Raw genomic sequence first — 19,965 nt, forward strand, 5'->3', positions numbered from 1 at the left:
ATGTGAAAACAACAGCTCCCACCTTTCATTCACCAAGCTCTGAATAGTTTTATTACTTAAGAAAAACTGATACTAAAAAGATGAACTTAAAAAGTCACTCCATCTTTGAAAGCTTTTCTTTGATTATCAGGAAAATAGGAGATTGTAGTATGTGCTTACAAATGCCCTTTGAGCATTCACATTTTTATTCTAATTTTTGTGGTACTTTTTATAAACAAAACAGAACAAAATATAATTACAAGTCTTGGAAAGGGGGCATCAGATAATGAATAAGGTGGTGATCATCACGTGTTCAAGAAGATTAAATTTTAATCATGCCTTGTAAGCTGACTAGCTGATATGTGACTTGGGGCAACCTAATTCTCAGTTGAGACTCTGACTCAGTTTCTCTAAATGTAAAGTGGAAATGGTTTATAACATCTATTTCACAAATTATTGTGAAGATCAAATGTGATATGAGATATAGGTAAGACACTTTACTGGTCTTAAAGCATACAAATATGGGATAATATAAATGCCTGTAATAATTACCTCACAAGGTAGTTTAAGACTTGAATGAGCAATGCAAAGTATATATGCTCTCCATGCTTTAAACTGCTATTTAAATGCAATTTATTATCATTTTGTCTCTAATTGTTATCTGTTCTCTGAGTTTAATCTTCTTTCCTAAATAAGACTCAAAGTTTCTACAGAAGAACTCTCCATCCATTCATCCACACATTGAAAAATCATTAATTAAAGTCTATTATGTACAAAGCACTAGGCTTGAAATGGAGAGTGTACACAAAGTCAAAAAAATTATTTTTGACCTTAAGGAGTTAAAAACTTGTGAAGGAATGAAGTAAAAGAGAACATGAGATTAGTGTAATAATAATTAGCAAAAGACTTTTTTTTTTATAAACCCTTAATTAATGCCTTAGTTCTAACGCAAAAGAGTAGTAAGGGCTAGGCAATTGGAGTTAAGTGACTTTCCCAGTCACACAGCTAGGAACTGCCTCGTTTCACTTTTGAACCCTTCCTGACTCCAGGCATGGGTCTCTATTCACTAAGCCACCTAACTATCCCAATAGCATATAGCTTTAAGCTTTGCAAAGCACTTTACAAAAATTATCTCATTTGATTCACACGACAATGTCGTGAGGCACGTACTATATAATTCCCCGTTTCACAAATGAGGAAATTGAGGCAGAGAATGGGTAAGTGATTTGTTTGGGGTCATACAACTAGTAAGTGTCTCAGACTGGAATTGAACACAGCTCTATGCATTTTGTTTCTTGGCTTAGCATTCAAAGTTTCTAGGCACAAATTTTGCCTCTATCTGACTTTAGACAAGTCATAATCTCCATAAGGGCTCAGTTTTCCTCATTTCTAATTAGTTGCAGAGGATGGATCATATAATTTCTGAGTTCCCTTGCAGCTCTGCATCTATTAATTCTTCTATCCTAGGTGCGCCTTCCATTCTCAGTAGGAGAAATAGCATTGCAAGATGAATAGAGAGCTGCCTGAAGTTAGGATGTTCTGGGTTCTATTACCATCATTGGGATTTAGTAACTACGTTAACCTAGGCAGATCATTTCAACTATCCATGTCTCTAGACAATTCTCTAAGATTGCAAATTGTAATGGAATCACAAGTCTACACTTAAAGCAACCAAGCAAACAAGTAAAAAGCTATGCCTCCACCCCTATTAAGTCTTAAACTAGTTAGGTACTCAATAAACTCTCCCTCAACTATTTCAGAGGCAGTGTGGAATAAAGCAAACTGTGTCACATCCTGAATCATGGGGGTTTTGATTAAAAAACCCCAGCTCTGCCCTTTAGTAACCATGGGCCTGGGCAGGCCATTTTAATTCATAAAGTCATATCCTTCTATTCTTTAAGATTGTGCTGCTGGCTTAGATAATCTTGAAACTCCTTTCTGCTTTGAGTTTTTTATGACAAAAATCTCTGGGCAATATTATTCTCTTCTTTGTTTTGAGAATATAAAGACTAATGCAGTATTTTGGTCTCTTCCTTTCTAGCATAAATTAGCTGGAATTGGGAACCAGGGAAAAGGGATCCAGGCTTTCATAACTCTTCCTTAGTCTCTAGAGTTCAATTGAGATTTTCACAATTCAGGGCAAGATAGTTAAAAAAAAAAAGGAACCAAACATCGAGCAAGGTACATAGCCTATTTCTGAGGTGAATTCTGTGATATCAAAATAAGATAGCCCCTGCAGAGGCCAAAGGGCTTATCTAGTGCCCATCATGTGCTGAACAGTGCCCTGGGGCACTTAAATCATTATTTGATATTACTGTTAAATGAGAATATTTTCTTATCTTCCTTTTTTGGAAGCTCCCTTTCAGGTATAGTGTGGTCAGGTTCAACCAAGGTGGCTTATAGTAAATGGTATTTTATTTTCTCCAGACCCGGTTCTGCTAGCACTCATTTTCCTAAGTGTTAAGCACACTTCTTGTTCATAAATGAGAGGTAGATCAAACTGCCTCACATGGTTTGTCTTTGCTCACAAAATATCCTTTTTCAACAAAATCTCTGAAGTGCTTTAGGCAAATAAGATTGGCTTACAATCATCTAACCCCAAATTTCCTCCTAGTTTTAAAGGGAAGTTTTCTAATCAAAGAAAGGTATGGGCTATCTTAGAAAAAATGAGTCTACTTTGAAATTCTATAATGTTTAGGAATGAGAGGGGCAGCTAGGTGTTTCAGTGGATAGAGAACCAGGCCTGGAGAAAGGAAATCCTGGATTCAAAATTTGATTTCATACTCTTCCTAGCTATGCCACCCTGGGCAAGTCACTTAACCCCAATTCCTTAACTCTTATTGTTTACCAATATTTAGTATCAATTCTAAGGCAGAAGGTAAGAGTTAAAAAAAAAAGATATGAGGCCCATTCTTTAGCTGCTAGATAACAGGATAAATAAAGTGCTGAAAATGCAGGAAGACCCAATTTAATTCAGTGTCAGACACTTAGTGACTCTGTGACCCTGGGTTATTCATATAACCTCTCCCTCGGATAAATTTTCCTAATCTATAAAATGGGGTTAATACTAATTAATACCACCTATGTCCAATGGTTATTATGAGGAATAAAGTAAAAAAAATCTATGTGTTATGCACATCTCAGCTATGATAATCATCATCATCATCATCATCATCTCACTATTTTTTGAAGTCCATTATCTGGCATTGATATGATTCTACTCTAATTTAAGATTACATGCCTTTATCCATAGGAGGAGAGAAGATGGTGAGAGGCCTGAATGAAATGCATTCATCTAAGCTCAAGAAAAAGTGATTTAGAGCAGACATTACTACTAATTTTTCAAGGGTTGTATTGTGGCCGTGAGATTACATTGTCTACTGGTGGCAGAGGACAGAATCAAGGGCAAAGAGTAAAAGATGAAAAAAGGCAGAAGCTGGATCATTATGAGGCAAAACATTCTTAAGCATTTAAAGCTGTCCAGAAAGGTAAAGATCTTCTCAGGATATATTGGGTTCACTTCTAACCTGATTTACTGCCTCCCTGCCTTACTGAATGTATTCTCTAGCATATTCTTTCTCTTTCCATATTTTCCTTCTCTTACTACTTTCTTTTCTTTTCTTCCTTCATTTCTTCCCTTCCTCCCTTTTCCTTTCCTACAGCTTTTATCGGACTTTTTTATTACTCTAATTCCATTTGGAAGTACAATGGTATATGTAGTAGTCCAGCCTGCACCTTTTGGAAGGGAAAAAAATCACCTTGTCTTTACCAACTACAGCATCATTACATCTCCAAATCATACTCTTTAAGACATAGCATCCCAGTGAATATTCATCTGTGTAAAAGTGATTCATTATCACCTTTCATTTTTTGCCATCAACTATCTTATTGTATATTATAGTCCTGTGAGTGCTTTCTCATTTTTGTCCTTGGATTTGTGATTTTTATTTCCTCTATGGAGTACTTCTCACATCTCCTTTTACAATTGACTGTGTTCCTCCATAACCATTGCTTTGTGTTAGTGAGATCAAACTTTGCAGTATTTTCTAAATTATTGGGTATTCTCAGTAGCTTTCTGGCATCAACGATTTGGGGTTATGTAATCTTCTACCTCATTTCATTGGACCATATATCGGGAAGGATATATGGCTATCGTTGTCCACAAAGCTCACCACACTGAGGGAGCTAAGAGAGAGTAGTTTTGCTGGTTGATTTTTAAATCATCTTGCTATCTATTATCAACTATTATCTGTTGGGTAGTTAGTTGTTGATCTTAGAATGGAAAAAGTCACCATCTTAAAGTCAGGAGACTTTGATCTCTTTCCTGGTTGTTACTCACTAGCTAAGTGGCAACATTGGGCTCAGCTTTTAACCTTTTGTAGTTTTAGTTTCTTTGTCTCTAAGAATTATGTAGAAACACTTGCCTTCTTGGGAAGGTTGCTATGAGTACCAAATGAGATTCTGGATATAAAAGTACTTTGAAAATTGGAATTTTCTAAACATGATCACAGAATTTAAATCTGAGAATTGCATGAGCAGTCCAGGCCTTTATTTTTCAATAAAAATAAAATAAAACAAACACATACACATACACATACACATGCAAATAAAACAAACAGAAAACCAGTGAGAATGATTTGCTCACGGTCATGTAAGTATTAAATGGCCAAGTTAGTGTTTGAACCTGTACTCTGACTAAATTTATTATGCTTTCTACTCAATTAAACTGACTCTACGCAAGATGCGATTGATATGATCATGAGATTATGCTTTTCTGCTTCTCATTTGATATGTCCTCTAGTCTAGCTGAATTATTTGCTCTCTCTCAACCTGAAATGTCTTCATCTCTACCTTTTGGAATCTCAAAATCAAAGTTCAGTTCAAGTAGCATCTCCTATCAAAAACCTTTACTAATTCCCCTAATTGTTACTTCTCCTCCTCTTTCTTTCTTTGTATCTATATCAGATTCAGAGTTGGAAAGGACATAGAGGCCACTGAGCTCAACCTTTATATTTTATATATGATGAAGCTGACAGTGATAGAGGTTTAGAAACTTATAGAGGGTCACATTCTTAATAAGGATAGAAGATGGGATAAAGACTTTCTGACTCCAATCCATGTTGGTGAACCTATAGCATGCATCCTGGGGCACACTGGCAGGGGCTGTTCTCTTCCCACTCTCCATGCATATCTGAGGACATTTCTCATGTCACCTGCCCCTCTGCCCAGCAGCCCAATGGGAACACTTCCTCCCTCCCGTCTCTGGAATAAGGCAGGGGGCTCACATGTGGTGTGAGGATTGTAGTTTGGGCACTCAGACATTAAAACATTCACCATCAATGATGTAGGCATTTACAAGTACTTACTCTAAAATCATAGGTGGGATAAAGCTTGAGAAATCTCACTGGCTTCCAACTTCCTATTAAATAAAATATAAACCATGTTGTTTGGGTCATTGAAAGTCTTTCACAACATTGCCATTACTCCCCTAAGAATACACATGCTCATATGCGTGTACACACACACACACACACACACACACACTGCATTTTAGCCAAACTGGCCTGCTTCTTTTTGTCTGCATATAGTATTTCATCTTTTAAATCCTTAACTTTCCATGTATGGGGAAATTTTACACATAGAATGTTCTCCCTTCCTTAACTAATCAGTTTGTTTTTTTTTCAAAATTCCTGCTATACTTGGCATCTCTTTCTAGAGATCTTTGCTGATTCCTTCAGTTGTTAGTGCCTTCAGTCCCATAAAATTACACACACACACACACACACACATATACATACACACATACATTCATTGCTTACCTGTAAATATATTTATCCCCCCAATAAAAGATAAGCTTCTTGAAAGAAGGAATTGTGTCACTTTGATATTCATATTTCAAGGGGGCATGTAGGTGGCTCAGTGGATTGAGAATCAGGCCTACTCCTAGATTCAAATCTAGCCACAGACACTTCTTAGCTATGTGACCCTGGACAAATCACTTAATCCTTTTTGCCTAATAATTCCCACATTTTTGCGTTGGAACCAAAACATAGTATTGATTCTAAAGGAGAGGGTAAAGTTTATGAAAAAAAGAATCCATATTTCAAGTACCAGTACAATTCTTAGCTCATAGGTAAGCTAATACCTTACCAAATTTTATTGATATCCATCTATCCATCAATTTTTCTATCTATCTATCTATCTATCTATCTATCTATCTATCTATCTATCTATCTATCTATCTATCTATCATCTATCATCTATCTATCCACCCATCTATCAATATATCTACCTATCTCCTGTATTTATTTATCTAAGTTCTGTTGTTTCCTTACTTCTCTTCCCAACTCAACAAAGTTCCTCAAGGGAGGAACTGTTTCACTTTTCTCTATATATTGTATCTTGCTAACACATTGCCTTATTTATTGTAGGAGTGTAATCAGTGTCTATTGAATTAGATACTCAGTTCAAATAGACTAGCTTTTTTCTGATTATGAACTGTTCATGAAAAGTGGTATAAAAATATCAGTTCTAGAGAGATAGATTTAAAGTTAAAAGGGACATTGGACAGAATTTAGTCCAACATTCAATTTCATATATTTGAGTATCAAAGTCAAAAAGTCACTAAGTGCTTCATATAATGGAAAGTGTACAAGTGGCATAGCTGGAATTTGTATAGTTTTCCAGGCTTCAAAATCAGGTTTGCTCCATTTTAAAGCATTATTTGTATATCCAAACTAATGCTAAGCTAAGTAATAGAAATGAAAGACAATGATGGATTACCATCTCCTTTCCCATGATATTGTTCTTGAGATTGAGATAGAAAAAGGACAGCCATTCCTATATTGCAGAGCTCCCCTAAAGTGAAAGGATGAGGAAACAAAGACAAGTGTTCCAAGATAAGAAAGGAACATGAAGTTGTTACTGGGCCCAGTGGAAGAAGTACCCATATTGGTTCACATCATTGACTTGTCAAAAGATCAAGCTTGACTAATTATTGTAAATTCTTAAATCTAATGAAAAGAAATTTAGTATATCTGTTAATTCAAGGCCTTATTAATATATGATTTTTCCTTTCCCCTAAAAAACTGCCTTTTCTAGCCCTTTCTGATTGTAGGTTCCTTCCTGCCTACCCCCCCTAAGATTATCTCTAATTTGTTTTCATATATCCTGTTTGTATAGTTATTTACATTCTGTCTCCTCTATTAGACTGTGAGCTTCTTAGAGGAACAACTATATTATTTCGTTTGTTTTGTAAATACAACACTCAGCACATCATAGGTGCTCTGACTAATTTCAAAGAAAATTCCAATAAATCTCAACTAAACTTCATTGTTCCCCCATAGTAATTAATCTAATTAAATAGTAATTTAGGTGAGTATCCTTTGACCCAGCAGTACCACTACTAGATTGATATCCTAAAGAGATGAACGATAAGGTAAAATGACTTATGACAAAAAAACAAAAAATAAACAAAAAATAAATATATATGCATATGCTATATATATACATATATATGCTATAAAATATATATTTAAAGCAGTCCTTAACTGGTGGCAAAGACTTAGGAACTAGAGGAATGGATGGTCATCATTTGGGGAATGGATGAACAAGTGGTGGTATAAAATTATAATGGGATATTATTGTGTCATAAAAATGATGAACAGGGCAAACACAAAAATCATAGAAAGATGTATGAAGTTATGAAAAGTGAAGAGAGCAGATCCAGAAGAACATTGGACATAGTAACAGTAATAATGTAAAATTAAATAATGTAAAATAATTATAAATTATTTTACTATTAGCAGTAATGCAAGAATCCAAGAAAATTCCAAGGGGCTCATGATGAAAAAGACTAACCATTGCCATAGAAGGAAATGATGGTGTCTGAATATAGATTGACCATATCATTTTTCACTTTATTTCCTTAATGAGTTTTCCTCCTTGTATAAGCTTTTATATGTCTTTTTTCACAACATGATTTATTGCATGATAATACATGTATAACTTATATTGCCTATCATCTTGGGTAGGGAGAGAGGGAAATAACATGGATCACAAAATGTCAGAAAATTATTTCTTAGTCTTGTATCTACAAATAATTGGGAAAAATATAATAAAAACAAATAAATATCAATTAAAGAGGAAGAATATTGATGTAAGCATAATTACAATAGTTATCTACATCTTTTCAAAAGAATGGCAGATGAAGTGTTACAATGAAGATGCAAAAGAAGGTCCTCTTTATTCGCTGCTTGTCCTTCATACCATAATCCCCATTTTCTTTATTTCTTCTAAAAGTCCCTTAAATCTCTGCCATATGTATACTTGTAGATAGAGATGGGAACATATTGCCTATGGAAGAGATGAGGGAGAAGCCATGTGAATTTTTTTAAATACCTGAAGGTCTAAAATAAAAGAAAGGAATAAATATTTTTGGACCCAGAAGGCAGAAATGGGAATACTGGTAGCCAGTTCCAAAAAAGATCAATTTGTGTTTGAAATAAAGTTTCTAATAACTAGTAAAATCCAAAAGTGCAACTGGGAAATTGAGAAATTCTTATGTAGGTATGGGTTGGTCTAAATAGCCATTGATGATCTTTTTAAGTGTGAGAGTCCTTGATTTTTTTTTGCCTCCCCATTCTGTACTCTTATAGAGTTCTGTACCTCTCTTATCAACTTCATCATTCTTATAGGATTATGATAGTTGACTATACATATCTATTCTTAATGAGGTAGGAAACCTCATTAATAGGGAACTGATTAATCTGTGAGTTTTTATTGTCAACCAAAGAGGTTTCTTGCACATACCAGCCCATTAGTAAACTGTTTGCTTAATTAAAACATCAATAATTTTTTTTCTCTCTCTCTGAGGTGTGGTTATCTAGCAATCAATTGTTTTCCTAATATAAAACCTATGACAGATTCCTGCAAATTTATATTATATACTTAGTCCTTATCATAAATTGCTTTTCCCTGAAACTATGACAGGCAACCTTTTAACTTGGTGTGTCAAAGTTCGCCAAAAAACTGAGCATAACTCGGGTAGTGTGTCACTTAGAGAAAAAAAAACAAAAACATAATTTCATGATATTTATAGGTTAAATAACAAAAATGTATAATTTTAATATATAACTGTACTTAATAAACAAAAATAGGTAAATTAATATAGGCAGAATTGTCATCTATAGTGCACAGAGTGTCTACATTATAGTACAGCAAATGTTTCATCCTTAGCATGTGGCCCCATATTTCTATGTATGTGGCCGCATGTGGCTGCATGTCATAAAAATGGCTATATGTGTCAGTGCTGACACTCATGTCATAGGTTTGCCATCACCGCCCTAACACATTCTACATTGTCTCTATGGGTGTTGCATTCAACTTCTATGTTTCAGTGTTCTCATGTGCAAAATGGGAATAATAATTATCTGTAGAACTCAACTCATAGATCTGTTACAATACTTAAATGAGAAAATTCAGATAAAGCACTTAGTAGATGATAAATATTTTAATATTTGCTACCAAGATGTTGAGGTTCCTAAAACTCTGGAACTGGGCTATTTTGAACTGCAATGGATTATGTTGATTGAATGTCCACTTTAGGTCTGGCATTGATATGGTGAGCACATTGAAGAGGGGAGGCTGCCTAAAAAGGAGCAAAATGTCCAAGTGAAAAAAATATTAGTTTAAATTTCCCATACCAATCAGAGCAGGATAGGACAGTAAGTAAGCCAAGAAATTCCAGAATGCAAGAGATATGGAGACTCAGATTTTGGAAATAAAAAATTTAGAAATTAAAATGAAAACACTTCATAAATTTTTAAAAATACACAAATAGCTGTTATATTCCTAATAGGTATCATGTCTATCATATAAGGGTTTTCCTTAAATTACTTTTGTGATATTAATGCCATTTGTTTGCTTCTTTTTGGGGGGAAGAAGTTATATTTATCTCTGATTTCAATGACAAAATCTATCTGTATTTAATAATTTTCCTTTCTTTTGTTGATTTTGTAAAATCACAAAATTGTAGAAATAAAAGTTATAGGCCTTTAAACAGAGAAAAAAGAGCCTTTAAACCTTGGAATCTTAGAAATTGGAATAGGGTTGTGTTTATAACATTTTAACAAGCAATTCTCTTATGGAAAAAATATACATTTGTATGTATAACACACAATTTAACCTGTATTATTTACATTTTCCTTTTTTATTTTCTTAAGACTAAACAACTAACAAATCAATAAATCAGGCCCTAATAAGTAGTGCTTCCTGAATTTGGAGGTGTTAAATCTTACAATGAACCATTAACAATTTGCTTTCTCAAGGCAGTATGGACTGCCTCCATTATACCCCTAAGTTGGAGGATCCTATAAAATAAAATATTAGTCTATGAAGGCATGTTAAATGTAATGTGATTAAGCTGAAATCCCAAGAGATAAATTAAGATAATCTGTTCATAGCCATTGGAATTTATAGTCATAATGGCCACTATAACCTGTATCTCCAAACTCTTATAATAGTTTACTTTTTCTGCAAAGGGTCTGAATTTCTATTTCCAGTAATATTAATTTGTGGGTAGCAAATTGGCTCAATGGAGGCAATAGTGGGCTTGGAATCAGAAAGACAGTTTCACATCTAGCCTCAGACCCTTACTAGCTGTAGAATACTGAACAAAGCACTTAATTCTATTTGTCTCAATTTCCTAATTTGTAAAATGAGCTGAAGAAGAAATCCTTGTATCCTTGCTAAGAAAACACCAAATAGTGTTATGAAGTCATCATGGCTGAAAAACATGACTAAACAACAACAATTTTAGCTCACAAAAGGATACACGTATTAACTTAGGCTATTTCATTTCTTTTGTGAATTTTTGAGATTATTGATTGTTGAACAATTGAGGTAAAATCATAAGTTTATAAGGTTAGACAAGATATAAAAGAACCATCTCAAATATTTACCTCTGTAGTTGTTTATATTTTAAGTTATTTTCCATAAAAATGTACCCACTTAAAAGAAAATGTATTAGCTTTTCCTATCCACATTAAAAGCAATCATTAACACAGTATAATGGAAAGATTATAATTTGGAGACAGTGGACCTTGGTTTATATTCTGGCTCTGCCAATGATCACCTATTTACCTTCGGCAAGTGTTTCAAGTTCTCTCATCTATAAATTTCAACTCTACGAGCTTTAAAGTCCATTGCAGCTCTAAATTTCTGTATCTATGGTGGCATAGTGGCATGGTAAATATGTACACATTGTCTTTCTGGACAGAATGCATATTCTTTAAATCAAGTTTTCCATTTTTGGTCTGAGGACATTTTGTAATATCACCTTCCCAACCTCTATACTATGTGACTGTCATCACTATAGTGCAGAAGAATCCTTTTATTTTCATATGAAATTACATAAAATTCTGAAAATTAGTTTGGAGTGTTTTTTGGCTTTTAAAAATTGATACTAACCAGTGTTTGAGTTTTATCTAGCAATTCCTGCCTCAGCTAGAATTAGAATTCCCAATGTCTCTGAAAAGCAAACTTACTGGGTAAAGTTTCAGATACTTCAAAATATATAAAGGAGTACCCTTGAGTGAAAATGTATTTTGTTTGTTTGCTTGACTATGCGTATTTTAGAAGTGTTTTTTTTTTCTTTAGAAGTATTTTCCATAGGGGACAGGTGAAGGAGAGAAAATAATTGTATACCAACTGGAAAAAAAATGTAGTTTAACTTTCAAAGGCTTTCTTGGTATAAAGGATTATCCTGGTCTATTAGTGATGAATTCTATTCCTGGATATGTCATTTAATGTGAGTGAATTAGGGAACATTGCAACTTGAGTTTGAAATAAACATTTAGTTCAAAGAACTCTGGACCTAATGCTAATATGACATACTCTGCTTTCATTGAGCTTACAATGTAATGGGGATAGAGTGTGGATCTCGGAGATCAAGATAGACAAATGATTTTGTAACAAGGGAGAGTTGGAGGAGCCCAAAGAATATGCCTCCATAGAAGTCTCTTGGAAATATAGGTGGGATTTGACAGAAAGAATAATGATAAATGGGAAAAGAAAGATAAACCATTGATTCTATGCCAAGGAGATGACACGAATAAAGGCAAAAAAATGGGAAAGAGTTAAGATTAAATAGTGGATGGAGGGCTGTCCAGTTTATCTGGAACATAAAGTGGAAATTGGACGAACTAAAGGTCTAGAGTGAGACCATGGAAGGTCAGGATTAGGACAAGTAAAAGGAAATACTGAAGGTTTATTAATGAACTAGGTATTTGCTCAGGCTAATAGGTGGGGTAGGAGTATTGTTAACAGTGGTCCTCTAAATGATGAGATGGAGGAACAATAGGTTAGAGGCAAATGGATATCTACTAAATAATGTAGGTGAAAAGTGATTTTTGGCTGGTATCAGTATGTTGTGGAGCATGGGATACTCTCTATCTCTTGTCTGACTGTCTGTCCATTTCTCTCTGTCTCTGTCTGTCTCTCTGTCTCTCTGTCTCTCTGTCTCTCTCTCTCTCTCTCTCTCTCTCTCTCTCTCTCTCTATCTATCTATCTATCTATCTATCTATCTATCTATATATATTATGTATATAAAAATCAGATAGCAATTCATTTCCTCTGCTGTAAAAATATAAACACAAGTTCTCTGTCTCCAGATTATAACCTTTCCACTATATGGTGTGAAAGATTGCCACTAATATGAATAGTTAAAGCTGATACATTTTTGTCTTTTAAATGAGCAGCTAGATGGCTCGATGAAAATTGAGCCAGGCCTTGAAATAGAAAGTCCTGATTTCAAATTTAATCCTAGACACTTCCTAGCTGTGGGACTTTGATCAAGTCAATTAACCCTCATTGTCTAACCCTTACCACTCTTCTGCCTTGGAATTGAACATTAGCATCAATTCTAGGACAAAGATAAGGTTCGATTATTTTTGTTGTTATTTATCTTTCATTTTTAAAAGGACCAAATAAATTACAAGTCTTGACTTGTGTGTAAATGGATTTAATGAAGCTAAGTCTTTTTGTGTATGTATGTGCCAGTAGAAGTGAGAAAAGGGAAAATTCTCACTTATTTGCAACAATGTTTATGCCACAGAGAATTAATCAAGAGACAAGTATTTCTTAAGTGCTCACTTGTATGTGACACCACACTTTGTGCTAGAGATACAAAAGCACCACCACCAACAATATGAAATTGTCCTTTACCTCAGGGATCACAGAGTTACCAATTTATACTTTTAAGGAATATTGGAGATTTCCTACTCGAATTCCCTCATTTTATAGAGGGGAAAACTATGTATGCAAAGAGAATAGGTCCAAAGTTATGCAACGAATAAATGGCAGAGGTAGGACTGAGAACTAAGATCTTTGATTTGTTTGATCCATCATTCTCCATTCTATCATGCTAAAGGAGCCTTAAGTAAATTTTTGTGTGGGAGTTGGGGTTTTTATTTTCTAAGTTTTCCATGCACCACAGTAGAAGAACAAAGTCAATAAACAGAAGACACAATTACAAAGGAAGGATATTTTTTTCTAACCAACAAACATTTGAATTATGCATCATCTCTGGATAGAGCTATGGGAATAATCCTTGGAATAGAACAGAGGATGTAGACTGAGGAGACTAAATTGAGGTTGTTGTTTTTTTTTTTGTTGTTGTTTTGAAGGGCCACTTGAAAGACCATTGCTGGGAATATCCAGAGCAGAGAGGAGGCATTCAGAGTACAAACTGGGAGACAGGAACAGACATTTTTTAGAGTGCTTTTAAAAAGGAGAGAGTGAAGAACTGCAATGAAGAAATTAAACAGAGATTATTAATTGACAGCTGGGACCAAGATGTGGTTGGTGAGAGAGTGGGGAGGTTTAAAACAGGTATAATATACTTGGTTATTTATTTTAAGAGGCATAGGAATAATTGGTTGACTTATCAATCTCCATCTATATGTCAACACCTGTAGAATCCAAATGTACCAAATACAACTCCACATGCCAACTATTTGTGTGTTTTTGTGGAGTGCAAGGTCAGTATGAGTGAGTCGAGTGCAAGGTAGTTAGATATTAAAAACCAAAAAGTACAATAATGGATAGTGTTAATAGAAGTGTAGTTACTACAAGAAGTTGTAACTATTTCATGCTGCTTATAGCATTGGAATAACTGGGAGGTTGGGAAGACTTTTCTTGATAATAGGTTACATGACAAAAGATAGAGGGATATTTGGTTGGCTACAATTTTAGAATGAGTCAAGATTGTGACTCATACATAATAAAGAGAGAAATATTGGACTTCATAATTGTAGACCATCAACTAATTAATGAGTAGATAAGCATTTATTAAATACCTACTATGACTTGAGTGCCAGGCACTATGACAGATGCTGGGAGATACAAAGAACAAAACTAAAACAATACATGAAGAGCTTACATTCAAAGGATTGGAGAGAAAACATTGATGAGTGAATACAAAGTATATAATACAAGGTAATTTGGTGGTAGGGTAAAATGTGTGTTTGGGGTTAGGGGAATCCAAAAAATGATTCCCAGTGGATATGAAAAGAACTTTGAAAAGTTCTAGGACTTTTAAAATGTTGAAATAAAGAATGTATTCCAGATTTGGAAGACAGCTTATGTAAAGGTATGAAGGTGGAAGGTATGTCATATATTAGGAGCAATAAGTAAGATGTTTTGGGTGGACTATAGGGTGCCTGAAAAATAATTATGGATCATAAGCATTTTAAATCAGTCTAGAGAAAGACTAGGATGACCCAGAGAAAGAATGAGATAAACCAGATCTCAGATCAACTATATGGACTATTCCCAATCTATGTTGAGGTGACCAAATATTCCATGATGTAGAAGAAAAATTCCTGGCACGGACATATAATCATTGAGGCTCTAGTCTTAGATCTGCTACCACTGGTCTGTATGTTGCTGTAAAAGTCTATTAATATCTCTGAGCCTCACTCTTATTCAGTTAAATGAGGGCAAGACTTTTCCTTTCCTTACCCCCATAGGATTGTTGTAAAGATGAAATGAGATAATATATGAGAATGACCTCTGGATCCTTACAATATTTTAAAAATTAAGCTGTCATTAATATTATTTGCTGATTCAGCAAGGGTAGTCATTTTTAATCATTTCCCTTTAGAAAGAAAAAAACAGGAAAACAGTTACCACCTGCCACAATTTGAGAAAAAATAAAAACAAAACAGAGCAATTCAACTTCCAGCCTTCTGTGATATATTTTAAAAGACAACTCCCCAGAAGCTTAATATCATTTTACACGTGGAAAGTCAACTGAGAATAAATAGCATGAGTAGAGAAACAAGGCATACCTCAAGGAGCATTAGGCCCAGCCATCAATGCACATCAATATACCTTTGATACTTGAAATTAATAGCTGAGCAGCATGGATGCTGAAAATTCAGCTTGCTTTTCATCACACGGAACAAAAGCAAAGCGCAAAAAGTATTACACACAGACCAGAGGTGTAGTCTTTGGGGCTTACGGACCATTAGCTCTGTCTGCTATAATAACTATGTAGTAATAATATTTGGATAGCATCCTTTCCCAACCACTGAATTTCAAGGACCTTATATAAATAAGTCTAGCAGTATTTCTATGAAGTATTTTTGATACACATGATGGATATGTATTTGTACAGAGAAACAACTATGATACAGGGCTGGGCAAGTTTCTGACTCCCTGGGACAAAGTTTTTTAAATGTAAAATTGTGGGATAGAATAAATGATATATCTAGCCAGCTAGGGAACTGGATATCAAGCTGGAAAACCTGAGTTCAAATATGACCTCAGACACTTAGGCATTTAATTTCCACTTGTCCTAATGTCCTCATCCATAAAATAGGGATAATAATAGCACCTAACTTCTGACATTGTCATGAGATTAAAATGAGATTAGATAAAAAAGAAACATTTGGCAAACCTTCACATATCATGTAAATGCTAGGCACTCATTGCTGCTAGTTTTATTTCTGTTACTTATTGTTATTTACAACTCACGTTTTTATTACTACATCTTAGTACTACAGTTTTGACTTCTTTTGCTTAATATTAAACATGATACTATTAATTCATACTGTGCTTAGAATCTAGTAAAATCTATTTATTATTTTTGCTTGGGCTTTATACTCTCAATTTTATATGCCATTTCTTCTTGAATGAATGAAAAAAATCATTTATTATGTGCTAAGTCCTGTGATAAGGACCAGAAGTAGGATTGGGTAGTTAAATGCAAATGTGATATAATTTCTGCACCAAAGGGTCTTAAATTTTGTTAGATAGAGACAATATATGGAAGTGATGAAAAGCAGAGAGTGATTTGGTATCAAAAGTCACAAACCGAATGAATGACAAGATTGACAAAAATAGTGAATGGAATAATACAAAATAAATATTTATTTAAAAGTCTATTATGTGCCAGGTAGATATTAAGAGTTGTAAATAGAAAAATCAAATGCAATTGTTACTCTCAAGGATTTCCCCATCCATTAAATAGATTGCCATGCTCCTTCCAGATACAATTCTTAGAACAAAAGAAATAAAATGGAGAGGGGAGGACTATGTACACTTATAGGTAAATGCAAAGTGCATGTAGGCATATAGGTGGTAGATTGTATCCAATATACCTAAGGTAAGAAGATCTGGGTTCTTATGTGGCCATAGACACTAGCTTTATGACCTTAGCAAGTCAGAACATCCTAGGCAACATGTCACACAGAAGGGGCCAAGTAAATGCCAAGATGAAAAATGAGAGAAACAAAAGGAACTATTTTTTTTAAACAGGACAATTGTCCACTTGGAGTAAGTGGGTTGAAAAATCTCTGTTACTTCTTGCTGCAAATTTTAAAGAACCAATAATATATTGTAAGGGAACTGACTATTTTAAGCCATGATATACAAGCATGTATGTACACAAATATACATATATAATTATTACTATATATGTGAGTATGTATATATATATATGGATATATTTGTACATGGAGATACATATGCATATATGTTATTGCTCAACCTATCATGTAAAATGCTCATTTTATTTCCAAGAAGTTGAAATTCAGTTCAAGGAAGCAGAAAACATGTCAATTTTTATACTCAGAAGACCTGAGTCCAAAGTCTATACCAGCACTTACCATCTATGTCTTCTTGAGTAAGTAACCTAATATTTAAGAACAATTTCCTCATTTGTAAATGGAGGAAGTTGGGTAAGATAATCTTTACTTCACTTCAGGTCCTAAAACTATGATCTTAAGACTTCATTTAGTGCAATAAATAGTTTTTAAACTCCTTCAGTTTTCAAGACCTTGAGCTCAGTTCTGGTGTGACAGTTGTTTAAAATCTGTGTCTCATCGCTGGCTATATACACAGTTCAACGATAGGAATTCGTGACAAATGATAGATGTGCAAAGCATTGTCAAAACATGGCCTCACTTATGGGATTTTGTTCATTAATATTTTTCATATGAACAAGAGATCAGAGGACCTTATTGTTGCTAAAAAATTATAGAATCGAAAATCTTATTAAATTTGTGTGGTTTCTTTCATAAAGAAACCATGTTCACCACCAACATGGGTGCAGTGATCTATGTTTGGGAAATTAGGCAATAATGGCAAGGATTTTCTGAATCAAAATCAGAGGGTTGAGGAATGAATATTGATCTTCTTAACAGGAAGAAATTTAGTTTAATATAATAGAGAATCTTTGTCTGTGGAAATTGAATTTTAGCATTATGTGAAGGAACATCAGATTCATTGTGGACAAGATAATTTCTGAGTTTTCTTCTAATTTTATACTTCTATGATCTTTGGACATTAAGATTACAAATAGTGTGGAAAAAACCCAAATCTTTAACTTCCATCTAAGAATTGATAGTAAGGACTGGTTATAAGGCAGAAGAAGAGTTAAGGGATAGGCACCTGGGTCTAAGTGACTTTCTTAAGGTCATATAGTTAGAAAGTAAATGAGGTCAAATTTGAACCCAGGATCTCCCATCTCTAGGCCTGGCTCTCTATCCACCGGGCCACCTAGCTGCCCCAGAAATAGTTTTTGATAAGAGCTTTACACAAACACATGTCTAACCCATACCTTTGGGCATTTTCTGAGTGTAATTTGTTGGTAAGCATGATAAAAGATTATAAATGCTCACTCATTTTTAATTAAAAACAAAACTGTTTTTGAACATGTATTTCATCCTAGTGTACATCACAGAGAAAGAGAATGCTCATGATTGTTTTCTATCCCCAGGGAAGAATTTGTTTCAATATAAACTTTCATGGTATTACAATATCACTCAATTTTGTTTTGTTGTGTTTTTTTTCTTTTCCAATACTAACATCTCAATTACTACCCTGAAATACTTCTAGGCCTAATTTTTTTTATTGACTCTTAAGTTTCTTTCAATTCAACAAATGTTTGCTATATGCCTACTCTGTTTAAAATACTGTATAATTTGTATCATTTTTTGGGGAGAGGGGAAAAGTTTGGAAAATGGATTTTCACTACCTTGTGGAATTGATAGTTTGATAATGAAGATATATATATATATATATATATATGTATATATATATAAACAAATAGTTACAGTGCAAAATGGTAAATGATGAGTGCATATGGGAAAGGTTAAAAATTAATTCTACTGAATTTTAAGGGATAAAATTTCATTATTCATTATTGGAGCATGAAGGAAATCATGATGGAAAAATATTGTATTAGAGTTGGTTCTTAAAAGATGAAAAGAAAATTTTAAAATCTAGAGAGTCTTTAGAGGAAGAGCAATTCTATTCAAATTTAGAGAGGTGGTAAAGGAAAGGCTATAAATGGGGAACTGAAATACTCCAATTTGACTGGAGCAATGTATATGAGAGAAATTTGAGATCAAACTGTAAATGTAGAATTGGGTAAGTGTGAAGCATCTTGAATATCAGGCAGGGGAATTAAAATTTCATTAAATAAACAGTAACGAAATGAAGAGCATTGAACATTTTACTTAGAAGCTCTCTAATGTGCTGATCATGAAATATTGATTATTGTACTTACCACTTGTGTGGTATCTTCTCTTCTGCACTAGAGTGTAAACCCTAACAGAATAGTGACTTTTTCTTATGTTCATTTTATATTATCCCTAGCATGGAGCACAGTGCTAGGTACAAGGTAAACACAATAAATTTTTGTGGAATAAATAAGCAATTAGAATTGTTGCATAAAAATTTCAAAGGTACTTTCTCTTTTGAATGGCTTTAAGGATACAGCCTAATAACAATTGTAGTTGCATTTCTTTGGAAACTTAAAATATGTCTCCTTATTTTCAGAAGTATCAAATCTTAATCTTATCACAGCCTTGGGCATTATTGCCCCTATTCTATTAAATAAAATACTGAGGCTCAGAGTGGTAAACCCTTTACCTTGCCCAAGGTCATTCAACTAGTGGAGGTCAGAAGCAGCACTTAAGCTCAAGACTTTCTGATTCTAAGTCCAGTATTCTTATTTTCTAGAATGCTTGGAGCAGGTGATAGAAGACCTTTACAGTACAAGTAGACTCTATTGAACAATAAATTACCAAAGAAGAAGGACATTTTCTCTTTAAAATCAAAGTATATTGTTAAGTCATGTTTTGTCAAATTTTAGTTCAAATGTTTAGATATTTAGATAGAGATTTAGATATTTAGATAGAGAGTTTAAATAAAAATATTCCAATATGACTGGAACAGTGTCTTTGAGAATTTGAGATTCATTTTTTAACTGTGTGTGTATATATATGGTATGTATTCACAGTTGAAAAATATATCTCAAATTCTCATGATACTTCCCTATGAGAGACAGAGAGAAAGAGAGAGAAAAGAGAAGAGGAAAGAAGAGAGGAGAAGAGAAGAGAAGAGAAGAGAAGAGAAGAGAAGAGAAGAGAAGAGAAGAGAAGAGAAGAGAAGAGAAGAGAAGAGAAGAGAAGAGAA

This window comes from Gracilinanus agilis, chromosome 3, assembly GCF_016433145.1.
Source record: "Gracilinanus agilis isolate LMUSP501 chromosome 3, AgileGrace, whole genome shotgun sequence".
Lineage (NCBI taxonomy): Eukaryota > Metazoa > Chordata > Mammalia > Didelphimorphia > Didelphidae > Gracilinanus > Gracilinanus agilis.